This window comes from Humulus lupulus, chromosome 1, assembly GCF_963169125.1.
Source record: "Humulus lupulus chromosome 1, drHumLupu1.1, whole genome shotgun sequence".
Taxonomy (NCBI): domain Eukaryota; kingdom Viridiplantae; phylum Streptophyta; class Magnoliopsida; order Rosales; family Cannabaceae; genus Humulus; species Humulus lupulus.
This window is the reverse complement of record NC_084793.1, coordinates 290,153,721-290,177,285: the sequence shown is the minus strand read 5'-3', so window position 1 is coordinate 290,177,285 and position 23,565 is coordinate 290,153,721.

Sequence of the window (23,565 nt, the reverse complement as noted above, 5' to 3'; positions counted from 1 at the left end):
TATTCGATCTGTTAGGAAAATAACGATTCCATTATTGTAAATCATGTTCCTAGCCATTCATGATTGTAATATCCATCTTCCCAAAAGGGTAATTTTGTAATTTCTCCACTGACGACATTTTTGTCTTTTTTCATTTTTTTTTCTAAATTGGATATGTATGATTTCCAATGGCAAAAAAAAACTCATGGTTTCTTATGTTTGAATTTCAGTGAAATCACAACATGAGTATAATGCCAAGTGAATAAATAACGGCTTGGGTTAACTTGTTATTTATTTAATTGAAGATTATTATTGTTATTATTATGGGCATAATAGTAATAATAATTTACATAAAATTGTTTTATCTTATGATATGTAATTTTTGGTTTGCCGTAATATTATTATTTAATTTAATTAAATAATAATAACTAATTGAATTTGTAAAAATATCATAATACCCCGAATTTTGGGATTGGTTCAAGGAGCATTTCAGAGGCTTTATTTTATTTATTTTATGTGATTAAAAAAAACCACAAAAAAATGAGTCCAATTCAAACTTAACTGATAGCATTAGCTGTGGAACTATAGTTTTATTTATTTATTTATTAAAATAAAGAAATTCCTTGAAAAATGGATCTACATGCTTCATACTTCAACCTTGAGTTTCACCTTAATAAATCATGGTTACCATAAGTTTCTGAAGGAAAGAAATCGTGAAAATAGAGAGGGAAACAAATGATCAAAGAGAGAATGTAGTTATCGTTTTTTTTTTTAAAAAAGAGAAGTAATTTTTGAGTTCTTGCACTTGGGAAATTATGGGTAGTATTGGACATTCTAGAATCATTCTAGGGGAAGAAGTAAACCTTGAGTGTGGGAAAAACAATTATAAGGTCCCGAATTGTGATTCACCACTTTATCCAAGAAAATGCATATTCTTGGACAGTTTCATATTTAATGGTGTTTAAGAGTGTATGGTGTGTGTGGTTGGTGACAAACAAGCTTAAGGGACTCCAAGAATCAATTTGAGTTCCATTGTTGGTGGTACATTGGCATTGGAGAAGAAGACTATGATCTGAGGGGTTCCAAGCATATTTTTGGGTTGGAGTCTCAAGATTTGAGGTTTTGGAGCACATAGGAAGAGTTTCCAAGTGATTTGGGACGTCGAGGTAGCCGGAATCAAGAGATCTAACTACGCCAGCATCGGATAAGACGACAACTCCGGCGAACTCGATCTGGGTATTTCTGGATGTTTTTTCTTTGATTTTTCAATCCTAAAAATTAGTACATTAAATTTTGAGCATTTTCCAACTTGTTTGGTATTTTTTTTCCTTGAATTAGTATGATTTATTGAAGATTAAATAGAGATTAATTATGAAAAATATTTTATTGTTCAAAAAAATATAAGTTTGTGTTTGAATGACCTCTGTATGATTTAGAATGGCTCTATATTTTTAGATTTAAGCTTAGATTATGTGTGATAATTTTCTTGAATTATTTTCTTTTAAATATGTGATTTAAAGTGATAAATGTGGAAAATTATTTAAATTATTTTAAACATTCTGAGAATTTTTGTATATGCTTAAAATGAGATTATAATGCTATATGAATTTTAATTTCGAATTTGTATCATTTATGTAATTTCCATGATTTATTTGGCTTATTCTATATTTTAATTATGAAAAATATTAATGCCACTGTTCTGAACCCTAGGTAATTTATTGTGTGTTACCAGAGCATATAGAAACTGGTCTGTACAATTAGATTTTATTTTTAATCGTTTATGTATTTTTCTTGAATTAATTGGTTTTTCTATTAAATTAATTAAGAAAATAGTTATTTTTCCAGAAAATTCTAAAATTATTTAAAAGTTTATTTTGGATTTTTGAACAAATCTGTATGATTAGTTTGAATTTTGGGCTGATTGTAGATTTATTTTGAATTATTTAGGTTTTATTTGGGAAATTGAGGAAAAATAATTCATAAATGTTAAAAATTATTTTCTTGATCTTATATGAGCTTTTGTTGGTTATTTAGGGTTTTGAAAAGTTGTTTGTTAAATTTTGTTGTCATATGATAATTTTTAGAAAATTATTGAGTCTTTTATGTAATTATGATATTAAGGGCATTTTGGTAATTTTAACGTAAAAAGTATTTATATGAATTCATGTTTTACATTAGAAACATCATTGTTTGTACATGTGACATTATGTTCGAACCTTTGTAAAAATGATTTTAATTTACGTGTCATGCACGTTAAAATTTCAGAGTTAAATTATTTCGATAATTAGGGTTTTGAAATAAAACCCTAACGCCTATTTTTTTACTTTATTCTTAATTGTCGTTGTGCAATTGGACGTCTAGGAGCTAGTGGTCATTGAGGTGACACAACAAGAGGTTCGGGAAAAGTCAACGGACAACGTATTGCTTAAGGTAAGAATAGTGGACATCTGCGCACAGGGTGTACGTTATGCGTACAACCTTGTTTTCTTATGTGTTTAATTATGTAATTATATTTGTGACTTGAATTGTTGCATTAGATTGACTAGCATGAGGATAGTGCTAGAGATTTTAGTTAGTAGAGATGCTTAAATGATAAGGTAGGTGTGCTACCAGATTCTAGATGCTTGTGTGAGTATAGGACTTGCAAGAGTTATCTTGGGTGTGTATAACTCAGGATAATAGAATACCCCCACGGAATTGTGGAGTGTGAGTACAATGCAAGCATTACAATGATGTCTCGAGAGAACAGCCGGGTGTGAGTATAGCGCGGGCTAGACTAGGTGCCACCATGGGAATGCCGAGTGTGAGTACAACGCAGGCAAGGCATATTACATTTCATGTCCGATCAACATGGCTTGTTAGTATTTATGTTAGGAAAATATGTATTTGCCTCAATGGAAATAGGTAAGATAATTACAACTCTAAACTAAATATTATTGATTAAAAAGTGTTACAACTCTATGACAAAAATTACATGTAAATATATAGAAAGAGGTATAACTCTAAGACAAAAATATACAAATAAACTAGAAGTAGTAAAATTAAAGATATAGATGAGATTACAACTCTAAAACAAAAGATACATATAAAAGAGTAAATATAGAATAATAGAATAAATGAAAAAGCAATAGAATAAAAGAACAAGAATAAGAACAATGAACTAAGAACTCTCACTCACACAACCAAAGTGAAGAGTGTTGGGGATCACCAACTTGAACAAGGTTTGAAACCTTTGTCCAAAAGCTTATTTCCCCATAACTCAAGCACTAAGGGATCTCTCATAGATATTGGAAATGCTTTATGGAATAATCAAGCCTCAAGGTGTTTCTAGCCAAGTGCTCTAATGGATAGAAATGTTGTGTCTTACAAGTGAGCATTAGGCTCCTATTTATAGAGTTTTGAGACACCATTTGAATTTCAAATTCCACCAATCCCCATGGCTGTTACCAATGATTAATTGGATATTTTTATGGAATTAAAATAGAGATTTGGGAGTTACTTGACTGTTGGAAACGTTCAAAATTGGATAAAAACCGAATTTGTATGAAGCTGTCAGCCACTAGGGCCGCGACGCTTGTTTCAAGCGCTGCGGCCCTTGGTCATTTTCAGCAACCAATTTTTTAGTTTTTTTCCAAAACGTTCCAATTTATTCCCACTTGATTTTGTAACTTCCATACACAATATGGGAGTTAAAATCGCATCTCTATTAGCCATTTCTCATATGGCTTTGAGAAATTCATCTCAATATTGTGTAAGAACAAATCTACACAATAATGGGTGATATTTAGGAGTTACAAATTTGTGATGAATTTGTAACACCAAATATGTTACATGTTTGGATATTTCACATATATCCAAATAATGTAATTATTTATTATATGTTACAATATGTGACACTCTATGTCACATTTATTTAATCTAAAACATTATATTATAAAATAATATATCATTCCCCCACTAGAGTAAAAAGTCATCTATTGTAACACTTATTTAATCAATTATTATATTTAAAAATATAACATATCCCCCACTTGATTAAATAAGAACTCTCTCTTATAGGAGTCATTGCATTGATGCATAAAGTAAAGTGTTTTTCAACTTGAACTTTACTATAGTGTAATTATCACAAAATTTGTCGAAAATTTGGTTGCACTAGGCATTGAACCATCTTTTCATGATGGAAAATCGGTGATAATGCACACACCTTTGCGATGTTCACTTGAGACCTCTATGTCTCGCTTTGCACCGTTAATGGCCATGTGCACTTTCCATTCATGGGCGTTCTTGAGAATACTCCCAATTCTCATGAGAGGCGGCACCACCCCTAGGTCCATCTAGGTAGAATTATTACAGTATTTTGTTACCGAAATATACTTGTCTTCACAAGACTGAATTCTATTAAAAAACCTTTCGGTTTTAACCCTCTACTTGGTAACTCACAAGTACTCAACATCTCAGATGAGACTTGTTTGAGTACAACTAATATTCACTTGATTGACTTGTTATTACCTATTGAACCTAACACTAGTTGAATAACTAGGGTTAAGATAGGTTACCATCAATCGTGAATCTATTTAGGGAGTTTAAGTCCCATCCCTCGAGATGATGCAGCCACTAAATCCCTCGTTAGTGGTTTAGTGAAAGGATCTGCCAGATTTTCACTTGTTCTCACATAGGATATTGATATGATTCCTCTTTGAATCAATTCTCTTACATATCCATGTCTTAGACTAATGTGTCTAGACTTCCCATTATACACTCCGCTATATGCTCTAGCCAATGTTGCTTGGCTATCACAATGTATCGATATAGTAGATACATTCTCTTTGATTAGGGGAATCTCTATCAACAGATCCCTTAACCATTCGGCCTCTTTGCCGGTAGCAGCTAGAGCTATGAACTCTGCTTCCATAGTGGAATGAGATATACAGGTTTGTTTCTTGGAACCCCAAGAAATTGCACCTCCACCAAGTGTAAATACCCAACCAGTTGTGGACAAGTTGTCCCCAAGATTGGATATCCAACTTGCATCTGTATATCCTTCTAATATCGAAGGAAATTTGGAGTAGTGAAGGCTTAGTCCTTTGGTTTTCTTGAGATAACCTAGGACTCTTCCAATTGCCTTCCAGTGATCCACACTTGGATTACTTATAAACCTACTAAGTTTACTTACCGCAAATGCTATATCAGGTCTAGTACATTGGGCAGCATACATAAGACTCTCTATAGCACTAGCATACTCTAATTGAGCCACCGCTCTTTCTTCATTCTTCTCTAGTTTTACACTATGATCGAATGGAGTATTGGCATCTTTAACCTTGAGATGGTTAAATTTGTTTAATACTTTCTCAACATAATGGGCTTGCCCTAACGCAAAACCCCCACTATGTTTCTTTACTTTGATACCGAGTATGGTATCAACTTCTCCAAGATCTTTCATCTTGAAGATTGATGATAGAAACCTCTTCGTTTCTTCTATCCCTTTCATGCTATTACTTAGAATAAGCATGTCGTCCACATATAAGCAAACAATGATCACATATTCCTTACAAGTTTTGGAATAAAAACACTTGTCTTCATTGTTATGTCTAAACCCATTAGACATGATGGCTTGATCAAATTTCTCATGCCATTGCTTAGGAGCTTGTTTCAATCCATATAAGGATTTTACAAGTCTACAAACTTTATGTTCATATTTTGGTAGGACAAACCCTTCAGGTTGTTCCATATAGACCTCCTCATTGAGGTCACCATTAAGGAATGCCATTTTGACATCCATTTGATGAACATACAAGTTGTGTATAGAAGCTAAAGAGAACAACATTCTTATAGAAGTTGTTCTTGCAACAGGCGCATAGGTATCGAAATAATCGATACCCTCTTTTTGCCTAAACCCTTTAGCTACTAATCTAACTTTAAAGGTTTGGATAGTGCCGTCAGTGTGGTATTTTCTCCTAAATACCCACTTACACCCAATTGGCTTAGACCCCGGTGGGAGGTCTACCAATTCCCAAGTGTTATTGGAAAGAATGGAATCCATCTCATCATTGATGGCTTCTTTCCAAAATGCACTATCTCTCGATTGCATAGCTTCTCTATAAGTCTTAGGATCATCCTCAACGAGAAGTACAATAGGAATTTTCCTAATGACTTCCTCTCTATTTCCTTCTACCATGTAGAATGAAATTCGTTGAGAATCTATCTCATCCACTACTAGACTTTTATGATTTTTAAGCCTTTGACTTCTACTAGGTTCAAAGGGTTGCTTTACATCCTTTTGAGAATTCTCCTCTTAAGAATCAACTTTGGATGTAGAAGCTTGAGAATTGTTCTCATATAACAAACTCTCCTTTAGAGATGTTGAAGCTTGAGAATTGTTGTCACATAACATATTCTCAAAAAATTCAACTTCTCTAGATTCAATCACAATATTAGACTCTAAGCCTAATAGCCTATAAGCTTTACTATTGTTGGCATAACCAACAAAAGCACACTTTATGGCTCTTGAACCTAACTTTGTTCTATTAGGTTTGTTTTTCTTGCAATATGCAAGACACCCCCACACTTTGAAGTACGCTATGTTGGGTTTTCTTCCTTCCCATAACTCATATGGAGATATCTCATTTTTCTACTTCGGTATTCGATTAAGAATGTGACAAGTGGTTAAAAGCGCTTCACCCCATAAGTTGAAGTTCAACTTAGAAAACACCAACATAGAATTTATCATCTCTAGATAAGTCCTATTTTTCCTTTCGGCAACGCCATTGTGTTGTGGTGTATAAGGTGCAGTGCACTCATGAATTATACCATTTTCTTCACAAAATGTATTGAATTCATTAGAGAAGTACTCTCCTCCTCTATCACTTCTTAGCACCTTAATCTTTTTATTTAGTTGATTTTCAACTTCTACTTTATACAATTTAAAAGTATCAAAAGTTTCATCTTTATGCTTTAAAAGGAACACATAGGTATATCTACTAAAATCATCTATAAAAGTAAGAAAATACCTTTTACCACCTCTAGTTAAAACACCATTTAATTCACAAAGATCACTATGGATTAAATCTAGTAAATTAGATGATCTTTCTACACTAGGAAATAGTTTCTTAATCATTTTCGCCATAACACATGTTTCACATTTGACATAGTTTTTAATATTGCATGCAATCATACCACATTTTGCTACTCTTTTCATGGTTGAAAAACCTATATGCGATAGTCTAAGATGCCACAAAAATAAAGAATCATACTCAACAATATAGGCGGAATTAGCATTTTTATTGATAACATTGAAAGTTACATCATTGGTGCACAATTTAACCATTACCTCACAAGAGTACCCTTTTCCCAAGAATACATTTGATTTGGTAAGTATAAGTTTACCGGACTCAAAAACGGCTTTAATGCCGGGCTTGCCAAGCAAATCACCACTTACCAAGTTTCTACTCATTTCGGGAACATAAAGTACATTCACTATTTTAACTTTATTGCCGGAGGTGAAGTAGAATTCAATAGTACATTTGCCAAGTACCTTGGATTTGCCCTCATTGCCCATTTGTATCTCATGGTTGCCCTTTGACTCTTCAAAGGTCTTGAACAATGATTTTTCATAGGTGACATGGACGGCGGTACATGTATCATACCACCACCCTTTCACCTTGCCTTGGACCGCATTCACCTCACTAAGGGTAGCAACTATGTTTTCCTCTTGAGTTGCGTTCACCTTAGGTCCTTGTTGGTCTTTTCTATGCCTACACTCTCTAGCATAGTGACCCTTTTTCCCACACACGAAGCTAGGACCTTTCTTGCCCTTAAACTTGTTTGGGTTGGTTTTTGGACCCAAAGGTTTCTCATTACCCTTTTTCCCACTGTTTTTGGGATGTTTTGGTTGTGACACCGCATTTGCTTTAGAAGTCTCTCCATTAGACCCCTCCACAAGTTTATCTCTACTTATCGATTCCTCTTCGATTCGAATATGTTTTTGGATTTCCTCCAAAGAATAATCCTCATTTTTATGAAGGATTCTTTTCCTATAGCTCTTCCAAGTTGGTGGTAATTTAGCCACTATAGCACTAACTTGAAAGGCCTCGAGAAGCTCAATCTTTAACACTTTCAATTTGTTAATAATAATTTGCAATTCATGAATATGAGGAAGAATAGGTTTATCACCAAAAAAATTGAAATCAGAGTATTGAGATATCAAAAACTTTTTGGTACCTTCCTCTTCCGCCTTAAACTTTTTCTTAAGTACATCCCATATCTCCTTGGCCGATTTGGTCTCGGTGTAGAGGTCATATAGCCTATCAGATAGGGCATTAAGGATATGACCCCTACAAAGAAGGTTGTCATCTTCTCTCTTCCTTCTTTTCTCCACCTCCTCGGGAGTGTCTTTGTCGCATGGCTTGGCTAGAGGTGCCAAGGATGACTCAAGGATGTAGGCGATTTTGAGAGTGGTTAAGAGAAACATCACCTTGTCTTGCCACCTAGTAAAATTGGATCTATCAAACCTATCCAACCTCACTAGGTCTTGATTCATGATTTTGATAGTCTCCCCTTCCATTGAAACAAAAAAGGGATAAGCTTTTGAATGTTAGGAAAATATATATTTGCCTCAATGGAAATAGGTAAGATAATTACAACTCTAAACTAAATATTACAAATAAATATTATTGATTAAAAAGTGTTACAACTCTATGACAAAAATTACATGTAAATATAGAGAAAGAGGTAGAAGATAATAGAAATAGAAGATACAACTCTAAGATAAAAATATACAAATAAACTTGAAGTAGTAGAATGAAAGATATAGATGAGATTACAACTCTAAAACAAAAGATACATATAAAAGAGTAAATATAGAATAATAGAAGAAATGAAAAAGCAATAGAATAAAAGAACAAGAATAAGAACATTGAACTAAGAACTCTCACTCACACAACCAAAGTGAAGGTGTTGGGGATCACCAACTTGAACAAGGTTTGAAACCTTTGTCCAAAAGCTTATTTCCCCCTAACTCAAGCACTAAGGGATCTCTCATAGATATTGGAAATGCTTTCTGGAATAATCAAGCCTCAAGGTGTTTCTAGCCAAGTTCTCTAATGGATAGAAATGTTGTGTCTTACAAGTGAGCATTAGGCTCCTATTTATAGAGTTTTGAGACACCATTTGAATTTCAAATTCCACCAACCCCCATGGTTGTTACCAATGATTAATTGGATATTTTATGGAATTAAAATAGAGATGTGGGAGCTATTTGGCTGTTGGAAACGTTCAAAATTGGATAAAAACCGAATTTGTATGAAGCTGTCAGCCACTATGGCCGCGGCGCTTGTTTCAAGCGCTGCGGCCCTTGGTCATTTTCAGCAACCAATTTTTTAGTTTTTTTCCAAAACATTCCAATTTATTCCCACTTGATTTTGTAACTTCCATACACAACATGGGAGTTAAAATCACATCTCTATCAGTCATTTCTCATATGGCTTTAAGAAATTCATCTCAATATTGTGTAACAACAAATCTACACAATAATGGGTGATATTTAGGAGTTAAAAATTTGTGATGAATTTGTAACACCAAATATGTTACATGTTTGAATACATATATCCAAATAATGTAACTCTCTATTATATGTTACAATATGTGACACTCTATGTCACATTTATTTAATCTAAAACATTATATTATAAAATAATATAACAATTTATGTCTGTGAGTATAACACGCATTATGTTAGTGTGATATTGTGTTTATATATCGCACGATGGTTATTATGTTTATGATGTTATTTATGTTTAGTTGAAGTTTATGTTTTCTTGTTTGGGGAGTTATGTCATACATAACTCTTCTTACTAGGCGTTAGCTCATGGGTACTCTGTGTGCAGGTAAAGGCAAAGCGAAGCAGTGAGTGGTGCGGGCTCGAGGCATGGACAGAACATGTTAGAGGTTGGGCTTTAATTATTTTATGTTTTTAGAAGTAAATTTCATGTTTTTTAATTTTCAGACTTGAACGATTATTTTCTTTATGTTGTTGTTATTAAACCTAGTGTCCAACATTTTTATTTTTAAATAATAAGATCTCATTGTCTGTATAAATTTTAAATAAATATTTTCTTTTAGTGTCTTAAAGTATTTTTTGTTTATTATTTTAAATAGACTCCCTAAGTAACGTCTCGAGAAATCAAGGCGTTACAGTATGGTATCAGAGCAAAGCAGTCTTAAAAAATCTGTGGTAAGCCCTAACATGCAAAGTTCATCACCAAGGATGAGCTCGACTCACTGTACTGTAAGTAGTTAAAGCTTACTTATGAGTTTTTGCTTATTGCTAATACACATTTACATACTTAGCATTCTCTTATAATGATCTCTTTACCACTTGGTTCCCGAGCTTAAAACCCTCAAATAGCCAATATTTCCCATTTGAGTCGCGGCCCAGCCCATAAGGACTGCAGTGCGCTCAAGTCAGAGAGCATGGCTCTCTCTGCTGAAGGACACGGGCCGCGGCGCGCTACGCCTGTGCCGCGGCGCTCGAGAAAACTTCCGAGGCCCCCAGGCCTCAGTATTCAAGCGAGTCGCGACGCCTAATGAACAGGGTCGTAGCTGAATCTCAAAACCAAGAAATCCCACCATTTCTTCCCCGATCCCAAACCATTAAATCACACCCCAAACAACAACCAAACCTAGAATCAAGTCTAGAATCCCCATCCACACAACCTAAGTACCACAACAACCCCATAAATTACTCTACAAGGCCATCAAAACTCAAAACCAAATCTCGTAATTTTAACCCTCATGCAAGCTTGTGGATTATAGTAGTATTCAATAAAAACAACTTAAAACCCTTACTTCACTGATAATTTTGACCTGGGCCAACTCCAATCTCCACAAGCTTTAGATTTCCCTAAGCTCCAGCCTCAATTCAGAGCCTCTCCACAAGAATTTCAAAAAATTTCCCAAGTCTCCAGAGAAGGAGAGAGAGCAAGAGAGGGTTGAGTTGAGGTTTGTTTATTTATGTTTTTTTGGTTTATTCTACAGGGTCCCAAGGCCTAAGCTAAGTCTATCCTATAGTAAAAAAGACAATAATACCCCCAACTTATCCTTACCCTTTCTAACACCAACAAGGGCAGAATTGTCTTTTGCCACATTCCCACTAATTCCTCGATTGGTCCCATAAACTCCCATTTAATCCTGTCATACCCAAATAATTATTAAATAATTACATGTTATCCGGTAAACCCCAGGCACATGCCAAGTTCTCAAAATACCCCCCCCCCCCCCCCCCCCCCCCCCCCACATAGGCTCACCCTGAGCTGGGTATCTGACCTCGTTGTGACTATTCCACTAATCCTCTCCCTAGGATTGTCTCGGACCACACATCTCAAATATATCCCCATAACAATGGGTCTAACTCACAATACAATCATAATTACATTTACGCCCTCAACGGGACAGAATTACAAACATGCCCCTATTCACAAAAATGAGCCCACATTCACATTTGATACACATAAACATGCATGTCTAATCATATTACCACACAATTCAATTATATCATATAATCACACACATAATCCATTACTCGCTTAGATAATCCCAATTAGGCCATCTAGGCACTGTAGTCAAGACACTCAGCCTTAATATCAAGTTCGGGACGTTATAGTAAGGATGTCAAAAGAAAGATTTGTAGAAAGAATGACTTAATTACAAATGAATTAATTTTCCAGGGCAAGAAAATAATTATGTGATAGTATGGGCAATGATTAATTATGAATTAATTAATTATTTAACTATATTGTTTTTATTTTGAAAAACTATATGTTAATTATGTTTGGATTAATATAGAGAGATATTAATAATTATCTTATTTATAATAAGATATTTATTTAAAACTCATATTTTAAGATAAAGTTACTTTTGAATTAACTGATATTTTGGGATAAATATATTGTCTTAAATTTAATTAAACAAACAAATGAGAAAATTAGGGAAAACTCTAATGTGGCTCACGTCACTCAATGTATTGCACAGTGAGTAGCGCCACACAGGGATATTTCCTATCCCTGGGATTTGAATTTTGAATTTAAAATAATTTGTTTATTTAATTATTATTTTTAAATACGATTTAAATTAAATAATTAAATAGGTTATAAATGATCAATTTTATTTTAAATAAAATAAAGATTAATTAAATTAGTTAATTATCTTTATAAACCTAAAAAGAAGCGATACTTTTCAATAAGTTATTTTTCAGAAGTTTTGACTATCAGACTCTCTCTCAGAAAAAGAAAGCGGTAGATTTTTCTAAACCTGAAAAATCTATTCACAACATCCTCTCTATCAACCCTCACTAGATCTCATGTGTTGAGTACATCTAGTGAGTTCTAAATTAATCTTTTGAATCCTACGCGCCCACACACGTCCTTGTGTGTTTGAGGATTTGTCTGGCAGATCAAGGTGTGAGCTTTCAGAATAAGGATAGGAAGATCGTTGATTTATACAAAAATATTAGTGGACTCTTGATAGGCTACAAGAGGTAATCTCTAAGCTATTTGTGTTTGATTAAATATATCTATATATGTATGATATTTTCTGGTATTAATAATTTTTTTTAAAAAGAACACATTCCGCTGCACAATCTAATTTTCATATTTAATACCAACAAGATCTTCTTTCTATAGCTTCTCCAAGATGGAGATAGTTTAGTTATAATCCCTCCCACAATGAAGGGTTCCGGCAATGTTATCTTAAGAGTAGACAACTTATTCACAATAAATTGAAGTTCATGTACTGGGGGAATAAGGGTTTAGCATCAAAGAATTTACATTCCATGTATTGAGTGATAAGAAATTTCTTGGTACCTTATTCTTTAGTTTTGTACTTCTTTTCAACAGCTTCCCATATCTCCTCTATTGATGTAGTGTTTGTGTAGAGATCATAGAGATGATCCGACAAAACATTGAGTATGTGGCCTCTACAAATGAGTTCATCATCTTTCATTTTCTTCCTTTCTTTGATCACATCTTGAGAATTATCATCATTTGGGGGCTCCATAGTCTTCAAATCTTTGTTAAAGATGTAGTGCACTTTAAAATTTGTGAGGAAGAACTTGATCTTGTCTTGCCATCTTACAAAATTTGAACCATCAAACCTATCTAGTCTTACTAGATCTTGAGACATGAACTTGAGAGCTGAGATTGAGGAGCTTTCTTCAATGAATTTGGTTATTAGAGAACCTTAGAGATAGACAAACTTTGATACAAAAAAAATGTTAAGAGATAGAGATTTTTTATTGTTGGAGATTAGGCTTAATCAACCTTGTTTTGTATTACAACTTAAAGCATAATACAACAAGTAATCTAACTCTATAGGTAGATATTCAAAAATTACATAAACATAAAGGAACAAAGTATAGAGTGGACCTTTCTTGAAGAACAACCTTCAAACACAAAATCACAAATCTATGATTTTATGTGAAACACAAAAGTAACAAGGCTTGACACAAATGTAGATTTGTTGTCCAAAAATATTTATCCCTAGCCTTCTCCTTGGAATTACTTGAAGAAACTAAAGTGGAATGAGATTGGGATTCACAAGTATTGATCCTTCATACAAGTCAAGCATTCTTGTTGAAGATCTTGGAGAAAACTAGTAATCTTCAAAGCTCGAAGATAGATTTGCGGTTAGGGTATCATCATCTAAAGGAGTACGAGCAGCGATATTCGACCCATGACTTAGAGTTAGCAGCAGTAGTTTTCGCTCTAAACATTTGGAGGCACTATCTGTACGGAGAAAAGTGTGAAATCTATACGGACCACAAAAGTCTGAAGTACTTCTTTATGAAGAAGGAGCTCAATATGAGGCAACGAAGGTGGCTGGAGTCAGTAAAGGACTATGATTATGAGATCTTATATCATTCGGGAAAGGCTAATGTTGTGGCAGACGCATTTAGTAGGTGGAGTTACGGAAGCATGTCAACAAGTTAAGGCCGAACATCAAAGACCCACCGAAACCTTGCAACCATTAGAGATTCCCGAATGGAAATGAGAAAATATAGCGATGGACTGTGACAGGATTACCAAGGACCACCAAGCAGCATGACTCTGTTTGGGTGATAGTAGATAGACTCACAAAATCTGCTCACTTCTTGCCGGTAAGAACAGTTTATAGTACTAAGCAGTACGCAGATCTTTACGTGGCGGAGATAGTGAGACTACATGGAGTTCCAAAGACGATAGTCTCCGATAGATGATCGGTTTTCACATCAAAGTTCTGGAAAGGTCTACAACGTGCAATGGGCACTAAGTTAAAGATAAGTACGACATTTCACCCTCAAACCGATGGTCAGTCAGAACGCACCATACAAATATTAGAAGATATGCTGAAGGCGAGTGCATTAGAATTCTCAGGATCATGGAGCAAGTATCTTCCATTGATAGAATTCTCTTACAATAATAGTTATCAAGCGACGATAGGCATGGAACCTTATGTGATGCTATATGGGCGGAAATGCCGATCACCACTTCATTGGGACGAGGTTGGTGAAAGACGATATTTAGGACCCGAGGCTGTAAGAGAAGCATCAGAGACAGTATATAAGATAAGACAACGAATGATTGCCACTCAAAGTCGCCAGAAGAGTTATGCCGACGCTAAGAGACGGACTGTTGAGTTTTCAGTAGGCGATCAAGTCTTTCTTAAAGTTTCTCCGATGAAGGGGATTATGCGTTTCGGAAAGAAAGGAAAGTTAAGCCCTATGTTTATAGGTCCTTTTGAGATATTGGAAAAAGTAGGGCATGTATCATATCGGTTGGATTTATCGCCATCATTAGCTGAAACGCATAACGTTTTTCATGCATCAATGATTGAGAAAATACATATCAGATCCATTCCATGTGCTCGATTACCAGGCTCTAGAGTTAAAACAAGATTTCAGTTATGAAGAACGACCAGTACGCGTTCTAGAATGGGGAACTAAGGAGTTAAGGTCCAAAAGTGTTCCTATGGTTAAAATCTTGTGGAGCAATAGCATAGAAAGATAGGCCACATGGGAATTGGAGGAATGTATAAGGGAGCGGTATCCCGAGATGTTTGATAAGTAAATTTCGAGGACAAAATTGTTTTAAGTAGGGGAGAATTGTAGCGTCCCAGAATTGTACTTAGTTAGATAGTAGTAGTAGTAGTAGGTAGTAATAGCTTATAGTGTGTTAGTTTTAGCAGATATTGGTTCAAGCCGAGATTTAGTTGGATACTCATAGCAATAGTTATGGATTTCATAAGTTTAACCTATAGCTTAGAAATATTAATTATAACATAAGGTTTAATTTTTTTTTAGTAGTTATGATTATTATAGTATAGTATAGGTTTATGATATTAGTAGCCTTGTTTGTGGAAAAAATGGTGATTGCATAAGAATAAATTAAGAGGAAATTACACCAAATATGAGATTTTTTTATAAACTTTGAAAAATATGGCAGTCTTTTTTTTTAAAGTTTTTTATGGCATATTTTTTTTGTTTACATTTTTATGGGATTTTTTTCCCATATATTTGTAAAACTTTATTTGTATACCATATTTTATCTTTTATTCTTTTTTAGTACCTATTTTTGATATATTTTGAAATTATTTTAATAATTTTAATCTATTTGTGTTAATTTTTATCATTTATATTTGATAAAATATTTTTTTATATAATTCTATGAAAGAAAAAACTAAGACATATTCAAAAGAAAACGATTGTATTGATTATTCTTATATTATTATTGGTATTATTATTTTTTTTATTCTTTTCTCTTTTGTTGATTTTCTGGATTCTTATTATCTCTCTATATTTATCTATCTATATATCCATTTCTTTTTTCTCTTCATATGCTTTGATTTTTTTTTTTTTCTTAGTTGTTTGAAAGTTGCTGCTGGGTTTTCAAATTCATATGGATGTGTCATCATATAATTTGGATTGATCTTATCTTCTTCGTCTTCTTTTTCTTCTTCTTCTTCTTCATCATCTTCATCTTATTTTCCTGGAGATATATTAGAAAGTGTTTGCATTGCATATTACAGCAGCCTAATTCATCCACTGCTACTCTCACTTCCTCAATTGTTTCCACCACTACTCCTCCAAAGAAGAGAAGAAATCAATCATCATCAAGCAAGTATCATTTATATTTTGAGATTATTTTAATAATTTTTATTTATTTGTTTTAATTTTTATCATTTATTTTTGATAAAATATTTTTTTACATTATTATTTGAAAGAAAAAACCGAGACATTCATCACCATACTTTTTATTCTCATTTCTTCTTCTTTTTTTTTTTTTCCATTTTTTATCTTCTTTAATCAACATATTATCCACAGTAACTGGTTACCCCTATCAAAACAATTTTGAATTTTTTTGTGATAATAATCGTATGCCACTGTCTATTTTTTTAATGATGTGTGGTAACCGGTTACAACTATAAAAACCAGTTTTATTATTTAAGTGGTGTTGTAGTAACTGATTATAACTATAAAAATAATTTTTATTTTTTTAAGTAATGTACCATTATCAAAATATCAACTGAATTATAACTGGTTACTCAGTGAGATTTTGAAGAACAAAAAATGATATGAAAAAAATAAACTAAATTGATCTTGAAAGTAACTGGTTACAACTAGGTCTGAAAAAAATGAAAAAAAAAAAACAGAGACAGTTGCATTGGTAAATGATTACTTAGCCAGACTTGGGAAAAAATAAGATTCAAACAGAAAATCTAAAATAATCATAATCGTAACTGGTTACAGCAAGGTTTGAAAAAAAATCAAATCTAAAAAAAAAAACCAATTGCTATGGTACCTGGTTACTTAGTAAAGTGTAAAAACAAAATCAAATCTAAACAAAAGAATCTAAATTAATCGTTATCGTAACTGGTTACTCATAGGTCTAAAAAAATCAAACATGAATAAAATGAATCAGGCGTCATGGTACCTGGTTACTTAAACAGATTGGGAAAAAAAAAACCCAGAAAAATCAAAAGTTTTGTTTGCTTGTTTTTTTATTTCTTGTACTTGTATTCTGAATAAATTTTGTAAGCCTATCGATACATTTTTTGAGCAAACGTTCTAATTCTATTTCTTTAAATAATTAATAAACACATAAATATTTATGTTAGAACCTTATTTGATAAACGTTTGGCTGCTAAACCTATATCCAATTGATCTAAACATCACAGGGAATAACCTTTTGACAACTTTTGCCCTTTTCAACCAAAAAAACTAATCAGTTAACCTAAGCTTTCATATGTTAAAAGTACCCTAAAATATTCAACTACCTAGCTTCTTATACTACCCTAGTCTACATTAAATAATAGCAGTCAACTTTTCTTAAGTACATTTCTTAAATCAAATCAAATATGAAGTCAAGTACATGGTTACTTAAACAGATTTAGAAGAAAAAAAACCCAGAAAAATCAAATATGAAGTTCAAAATCAGATGTGAAAAAGAAAAAAAAGAATAAAACTAGATTTGAAGAAAGAAAAAAAAGAATAAAACTAGATTTGAAGAAAGAAAAAGAAGAATAAGAAAGACCGAATAAGAAGAAGAGGAAGAAGAAGAAAGAAAGAAGAAGAAGAAAAAGAAGAAAGAAAGAAAGAAAGAAAGAAGAAGAAGAAGAAGAAGAAAAACCAGTTCGTCGTCGTCGTCGTCGGAGGCAGTGGCGGAGGTAGCATCGCCGAAAGAAATCTGAGGAGAGATCGTGAGAAAGAAAATAAGAAATTGGGGGGGGGGGGGGGGAGAGAGAGAAAGAAAGAAATGAGAAGAAGAGAGAGAGATCGTGAGAAGAGAAGAGAAAATAAGAGAATTAAGTTTATGGTAATTTATTTACCACATTTTAAACTTTTTTTCCAAAACTTACCATATTTTGTACAATTATTTTTTTTCCCATAAATTTAGGAACTGTATATATTTTTCCCATATTTATGTAAACATCTCATAAATTAATTATAATATTATTAAAAAGTGTTATGGATCGAGCCTACATAAAGCCCAAAAGCTCAATAAGATTTTAGGCTTAGTAAATTCTGAATCAGCCTAGAGAATTATAATTTGTTACTTTATAGTTAGTTAAGATATTTATGGATTAGGTTGTTATTTAGATAATTATATAGATTTTTTTCGTAACTTTAGGATAATGTAACTTCCGACCTATTTTTGACCCAGTTATATTATGAATTTCAAAAAATAGTATTTCTAGAGAGTTGTAGATAATTGAATTAGCTTTCTAACGATGTAAAGATAGTCTAAATTGGAATCATACAGCTCTAGTCATGTTGATTTTACTGCAGGTGAGTTTAGAGTTACGAGATTTAGGAAGTTAGAGATTGAGATATTTTTTATGTTAGATTATTCCTCAATTATTTAATAAAAATATTAATAAGATAATTTAGAGATATTTTCTACAGAAGTTAGGAATATATTTTATTTAAATTTGGATTATAGTTAGAATGAAATTAATTAAGTATTTTTAAATAAAAGAAATATCTAGAAACTCTAGAACCTTCCTGAACCATTAAGAGCATGACACTTGTCATAATTATGTTTATTTAAGGATTTAAGTATTTTTTTTAATAGGATAGTTTCACTCCTCAAACTCTATAAATAGGATCCTTCACTCAGCCATTTTATTCATTCTTCAAGCACAGTTCAGAGCCTCCAAGCTGCTTAGATTATTCTTGAGAGAAACACTAGAGTTTTGGGATAAAAGCTTTACCATCTTAAGCTTTGTAAACACTTGGGTAGTGAGATATAGTGTGATTTCGATATCGAGGTGTAGAACGGTTCTAGTTTATCCAAAGTGTTTGAGTTCTTTAATTTAAGGTTCTTCTCGGAGTTCCAATCCCGCTCTTGTCTCCAATATTCTGGTTTTTGGTAAGGAAAATTAGGTAGTTTAGTATTAGGATCTAGTTATGATATGATTAATGTTTGTATGATCTAACATTTCAGGTATAATAAAAGGGTAAGTGTATCTGGACCTAAGGTGTCCAATGATGTATGACAGACTATGTCTGGTAGGTTCGGTTGCCAAAACTTTATAACGGGCCTATGTCCAGTGTAAGACGGACTTTTGTTCGGGGCTTAATTGCCACCCCTATATAAACACTTGTCTTTTTATTATATTTGACTTGTTATTATAGTTATGATTATGATATATGACTTATAGTTATGAATATGATTTATGACCTATGATTTATGATCTATGACTTATGACTTAGATTATGATTTAGAATTATGGCTTAAGTTATGATATGATCTAGAGGTTTGTGTTGGTATGAATTTTGTGAATTTATGTTATGTTTGATTATATGACTAACCATTGTTTGTATTTTCCTTACTGGGCTTAGAAGTTCACTCCTTATGATGTTGTTATTTCAGGAAATTAATGATAGAAAAGTCGGTGGCGAGTGGGGCCTAAAAGCTTCGTGATGTATTCGTTGGGGACCATATAGTCGAGGAAGATCAAGCGGGACTATTTTATTTTATTTTATTAAAACATGTTATTTAAATATTGCTCATTTTTATGTTAAAGACACTTGTGTTATTTTTTGAAAAACCATGGCCATGTATTTATTTTCAAGTTTTTTTTAAGTTTTTATTCAATAAAAGAGCAATATTTACGATTACGACCCAATGCTGTATTCTCGGTAATCTATGAGAAATTAAGACGTTACACTTATTTTACAATCTAGTTAATACTTTTTTTTTTCTAAAAAAGACACAAAGAAGGTTCTAAATATTTCTTGTAACTCTTGAACATTTTGGCCTTGTGATGGATTACAACATTCAAATTGATTTGGTTTTAATACGAAAACATTTTTGGCCTTGAATAGCCATAGCGTTCGTGTTCCATTTTGAACACTATTAAAAGGAGAGATTCTCCTCCTCATTTGACACACCATTCAAAAATCACTCTTCTCATTTTCAAAGTTCTATCTTCTCTTGAAGATATGTAACAGTGAGGTGGTTGGTTTGTTATTGAGTCTTCTTTCAAGATCATCTCTCTTGTTGGTCAAACTCTAATTGCCTTAGTCTTGTTCATGATTTTGGTGGTAGATTTTGGGTAACTTTCAGTTCATTGGTAGTAGCAAATGTGCTTAATAGCTGCTCATTAGACTATTTTATACTAGGAGATAAATGCCTATAACAATCCTCAAGTATCGAGTAAGGATGAGAACTATTTTAAGGAAATTGTGTGATGTACAAGGCTTAATTTGCCTTGAAACTCTTTTTTTTTGGTACATGTTATGTATTATTATATGGATGTTATTCTTTAGAGGGTTTACACAATTTTGGATCCTTGCGTTTTAGCTTAATTTTACAATATACTTCCTCTTTTAAAAAATATATTTTTGGACCATGTATTTTGTCAAATTATTAAAAATGGTACCCTGAATCCGAATTGTATCAAAATATTTTTTCCCTCAATCATTATTTACTAAATCATCGACTTAGGAAATATGTCAATCTCTGACAGGCATCAATCTGTATGAGATTATATTTAAAAATATTTTGAATAAATTTGGATTTAAGGGACAATTTTAACCATTTAACAAAACATAAAGTCCAAAAATATATTTTTGTAAACTGAAAATCCATCTGAAATTAAGTTAAATCACATAAACCCAAAATAATATAAACCCTTTTTTAGATGGAGATCTTTATATTGCTTAAATTAATTTTTTTTTGCTTTGTCACATTACATGTTTACATTTTTAATTTGCAATATTACAATGTATTTATTTTTAACAATAATTTATTTTTGTAGTTTAGAAAGCAAAAAAAAATTATTTTGTCCTTTTCCTCAATACTCTTTCTTTCTCTCCCGCTTTCTGTCTCTCCCTCTCCCTTTTAATAAAATCTAAATAAAGATTGTATTTGTTGAAGAAAATAAGTCGTGGTAAAAGATTTTTATTTTCAAAAAACAAAATCCAAAATGCTCGTCTTATTAAATAAACGAATGTATACAAACTATTATTAAACTTTTTATTAATTAAAATTTTAATTTTTAGAAAATCTAAGTTATTTGAGGAAGAGAAAAAAAATGGTTGAAAATTGTCAAATATAAAATTTAAAACAATCTACTTCGATTAGGCATATAAGTCAATTGCATAAAAGAATAAAATGGTGTGGTTTTATAAGGGGCATAAAATGTAGCTTACTATTATTTAAAAAGAGAAATTTTATAGTAGGGGTGTCACCTTAGATATTTTTGTTTTCGGTATGCATATAAATTATTATAACTCAAATCTTTTTATATGATAATGTATACCCCTAATTTTTTTTTTTTAATTTTACTAACTAAACTTTTCAAAAATACTGATTTTAAAGTTTTTTTTTATAAAAAAAGTAGTGTCAAAAAGTAACTTAAAATTAACAAGACATAAACCCCACATCAAGTGTAAATCAACTCGACATGAACATATTGTATCAATCCAAAATCAACAAGACATCAACCTCACAACAATTGTAGACCAATTCAACATCAACACATAGCATCAACCCAAAATAAACTAAAAAATATATCGAAAAACTTATCCATGCATTTTAAAATGTTTCAAAAATTAATTTAAAATATACACCAAAACAACTAAACATAACCGTAATCAACTAGATATTTATCCATTGTAATACTGTTCGAAAAAACAACTACAAATCACCTAGACATTAATCTCACAATAATACAGTGTTGAAAAAACAATTTAAAATCAACCAGACATCAACCCTACAACAACATATTATTGAAAAAGTAACTTAAAATCACCTAGATGTCACCCCCATAACAATCCAGAGTTGAAAAAGCAACTTAAAATCAACTAGACATCAACCCCACAACAATATAGTGTTGAAAAAAATAAATACAAATAAACTAAACATCAATACGTTGCATTAACCCAAAATAAACTAAAAAACAACAACAAAATAATATTGAAAAACTTATTAATGCGTTGTAAAATGTGTCAAAAATATATTAAAACTATATATATATATTAGAACATATGAACATAAACCTAAAATAAACTAAAAAAACAACATTGAAAATCTTATCATTGCAATGTAAAATGTGTTAAGAAAAATTAAAATTTACTCAATTAGAAATCAACTAAATATTAACCCAAAATATATTGAAAGAAAACTAAGCATATACCTAAAATCAACTCACACAACAACAATAAAAAATCTAAAAAAATTATATTTATAAAAAATACACTAAAAGTACAAAATCAACTAGATATTAACCCAAAATGTACTTAAGAAAATCTAAATATATTCCCAAAATAAACTTAAAAAGTTACAAAAAAATCATTTAAAAAAATATTACCAAAAAGTACAAAAAAAGAAGTACGGATAGTTAAAAAAAATATATTTTTTAAAATAGCTAAATATAAATATACTCAAATTCATGTGGACATTATAAATTATAATCAAAGCAAAGTATTTGATTAAATCTTTTCTCCAACTACTTGTGAAAATGTCATATATAATCTTATATATCTCTTAATGCTATTTTTTCATATATAATATAGTAAATGTCGTGTGTATTTTGGTTTTTATTTTTATTTTTTAATCATATGTTAAAATAAATAATAAGAATGAAATTATACAAAGAAGTGGATGAAGTCACATATGTGGGTTAGAATCTAAGTTTAGTCTAGGATTTTAATGGTGGAACATGTGTCATGCAAGTGAGGTTAGGTGTCCAAAAAAAATGACTCTCTTACAAAGCCATCTGAGCTTTGTATTGCGTTACATACACATGTAATGTAAAGAAGGGTTATGTGTGTATACCTTAAGGAGTCACTACATAACTCATACAATTTCCCAATGGTAGAGAAGATGATGAGGTAGATTTAGGCATAACAAACTCAAAAAAGACCATACCACTAATTTTTCATTGAGTAGTCTTAATCTGAAACTATCATATACATATTATACAATTTAATATATATTGTTGTACCCAAAATTTGACGATGCCACGTGGCAGCCTACGAAGCGATGACGTGGCAGGACACAGCAGTCGCCACTGGTCGCCAAGAGGAGTGGCCATCGCCGCTTGTTGTGGATTTTATACTACACAAGTATACGTAATCGCAATTTGTAATAAATCTTAGTAAGACCAAATATTGTCCCATGAATATTGATTTATCAATTAGCAATTAATTAATTCTTGATTTCTATTTGGCTAAAGAAAATTGGATTTGTAAAATTTAAAATCAAGAAAGCATAAATAAATGTAAAGTGCACAAATAAATTAACAACAAGAATACAAGAATGAAATTCATGAACGAAAATAATTAGGAATTCTAATCTTCCCTACTTTCCACTAAACTATTCCTTAATGCAATTACCACTGAAATTATTCTCACTAAAATGATAGGCATACAAAAGTACTAACTATTCAGATTAAGAAATAGAAAACTCGACCCAATGTGAAATCCCTATATTTCTATAGTCAATTCAAACAATAGGAAGCAATAAGTACAACCCTAAATTACATAGACCAATTTGATACTCTCGCTATAAATTGAAATCTACGTCTACTCAATTTTAGCATATTCAAATC